Below are 3,338 nucleotides of genomic sequence, written 5' to 3' on the forward strand. Positions count from 1 at the left end.
AAAAAAAAAAAAAAAACTTCGTAGTGTATTTCAAAATCACTTAGTTTGATGTGTTCAGCTTTGTTCTCTTCGCTCAGAATTGTTTTGGCTATTTAGTCTTTTGTAGTTCCATATACATTTTAGAATTTATTTTTCTACTTCTGCAAAAATTGTCATTGATATTTTCTAGAAATTGCATTGAATCTGTCAAGTTAATTTGGCAGAATTGTCACTTTAACAATATTTCAGTTTATAAGACTGTAATATCTCTTCTTTTTTGGTATTCTTTTCAATTTCTCTCATCAATGTTGTATACTTTGGCTTATATAGATATTTCATTTCTTTGGTTAAATTGATTCCTAGGCATTTTATATTCTTTGTGGCTACTGTACATGAGATTACTTACTTGATTCCTTTTACAAATTGTTCACTGTTGACATACCTAAATGCTACTGATTTTTGTATGTTGCCTTTATATTCTGCAAATTTAATGAAATTTGTTTATCAGTGCCAACAGATTTTGTTTGTGTGTGTGTTTTTTTATGGAGTCTTTAAGTTTTTCTAAGTATAAGATCGTGTCATTTGCAAAAAGGGCTAATTTGGCTTCTTTCCTTGCAATTTGGATGCCCTTTATTTCTTTCTCTTGCTTAATTGCTGTGGCCAGGACTTCCAGTAGGATGTTGCAGAAATGTGATAAAAGTGAACATCATTGTCTTGTTCCAGATCTTGGAGAAAAGGATTTCATTTTTTTTTTCCTGTTCAATATGATATTAGCCATGGCTTTGTCATATATAGTCTTTATTATTGTGAGGTATTTCCTTCTATTAATTCAGTTTGTCAAAAAAAAATTTTTAATCACAAAGGGATGTTGAATTTTATCCAATGTTTTCACAGCTTCTATTGAAATAAGTATAAATTTTTTGTTCTCAAACCTGTTAATGTGATTTGTCATGTTTATTGGTTTGTGTATGTTGAATAATCCTTACATTCCTTGGATGAATCCCGGTTGATCACAGCGAATGATATTTTTAATGTGTTATTGAATTCCATTTGCTATTATTTTGTTGAGAATTTCTGCAGCTATGTTTATCATTGATATTATTCTGCAGTTTTCTTTTTTTGTTGCATCACTGTCTGGTTTTGACATCAGAGTAATGCTAACCTCATAGAATGTATGTGAAAACATTTCTTGTTCTTTAATTTTTTTCCAATAATTTTGATAGAATTGATAATAGTTTTTAAAAAATATTTGGCAGATTTTAGCAGTGAAGCCATCATGTCCTGGGCTTTTCTTTGATAGAAGACTTTTTATTTGTGCTTTGATTTCATTATTCATTCCTGGTTTATGGAAGTTTTTTTTTTTTTTTTCAATGTCCCTGCTATTATTATATTATGGTTTGTCTATTCCTTTAAATCTATTAATGTTTGTTTTATATACTTGGGAGCTCCAGTATTGTGTGCATAGATATTTATTATTGTTATATTCTCATGATAAATTGACTGCTTTGTCTTTACATAGTGACATTCCTTGTCTCTATTTTCAGTATTTTATTTGCAGTCTTTTATCTGATATAAGTATAGCTACTTCTGATTTTTCTGGTCTCCGTTTACATAGACTATCTTTTTCTGTCCCTTCACTTCCTTTATCTGGGTGTCGTTATGGGTGATGTCAGTTTCTCATAGGCACTATATAGTTGGGTCTTGTTTCTTAATTCATTCAGCTACTTTATCTCTTTTAAATGAATAATTGAGTACAGTTATATTCAGTGTCATTATTGATGAGGAAAAACGTACTACTGCTGTTTTGTTGCCACTTATCTGAATGTTTCATAGCTTCTCTCTTTCTTCCTTTTTTTCAGTCTTACATTTGCCTAATTTTTATGGTAGTATGTTTTATTTCATTACATTTTTATTTTTAGTGAATCTATCATATTTTTGCACTGAGGTTACCATGAGTCTTACAAAGAAAATCTTTTAGATATAACAAGTTATTTTAAAGGATTATAACTTCTCTTAGATTGCAAAGAAAATAGAAACAAATGACAACAGAGTAAAAGAAAAAAAAAGTCTACATTTTAACTCCATCCTCTCCACTATGTTTTGACTTTTTGTTGTCTCAATTTACACATTTTCATATTGTGCATTGCTTCGTGGGTTGTTGTAGGTTTTTTTTTGTCATAGATTTGTGTTTTGAACTTCATATGAGGATTATGAGTGGATTGCACACCACAATTATAGTGTTAGAGTATTCTGGGTTTTCTGTGTATATTTTACCAATGGGTTTTATACCGCATGTTTTCTTTTTGTATGCTAGTGATTCTTTTTCATCAGATTGAAGAAATTCACTTAGAATTTCTTATAAGACAGAGCTGGTGTCAGTGAATTCTCTCAGTTTGTTGTTGTTGTTGTTCTGGGAAATAGTTTATATCTCCATATTTGAAGAATAGCTCTGCTGAAAACAGCATGCCTGGATGGCATTTTCTTTTTTCTTTCAGTACCTTAAAAATGTTGTTCCATTCTCTTCTGATCTGTGTACTTTCTATTTAGAAGTCTCTTGCCGAATAAACTAGAGCTCCTTTACATGTTATTTGCTTATTTTCTCCTGTTCCTTTTAGGATCCTCTCTTTGCCATTGGTCTTGTAGATTTTGATCATTGTGTCTTGTGTTGGTCTTATTGGGGTTGAAAGTGTTGTGTGTTTTCTGACCTTCCTGTACCTACATATTTATCTCTTTCTCGAGTTTTTGATAGTTTTCTGTTATTGTTTGTTTGAATAAGCTGTATATTTCTTATTTACTCTTGTTCTACTCACTTTTAAACAACAATAATTTTTAGATTTCATCTATTGAGGTATTTTTTTATATCTTGTAGATAATCTTTGTACCTTTTCATTCTTTTTTCTTTTTCCTTCTCTGATTACATTTTCAAATAGCCTGTCTTTGAGGTCATTAATTATTTCCTCTGCTTGATCCAGTCTGCTGTTGTCTCTAATGTATTTTTCAGTTTGTCAAATCTATTTATTTCAAGATACCTATTTAATTTTTAAAAATTATTTCAATCTTTTCATTAATTTTTATGATTATTAGTTTCCAAATTGCTTCTCTGTGTTATCTTCAAGGTCACTGAGTTTTCTTAAAACTGCTATTTTGGATTGTTCATCAGGGAGCTAATAACATATTGCTGTCTTGTTAAGGTCCGTTACTGTTTCTAGCTTTGTCAGTTTAAGTAGGAGAAACACGGTTTTCTTTGCATTATTTCTTGTTAATTTACATCTAGTCTTTGCATTGAAGGTCTTTGCATTAATTATTTATTCTACTCTTCTCTATCTGGCTTGAGTTTCTTTCTTTTTTTTTTTTTTTTT

Source organism: Colobus angolensis, unplaced genomic scaffold (genome assembly GCF_000951035.1).
Source record: "Colobus angolensis palliatus isolate OR3802 unplaced genomic scaffold, Cang.pa_1.0 Scaffold290, whole genome shotgun sequence".
Lineage (NCBI taxonomy): Eukaryota > Metazoa > Chordata > Mammalia > Primates > Cercopithecidae > Colobus > Colobus angolensis.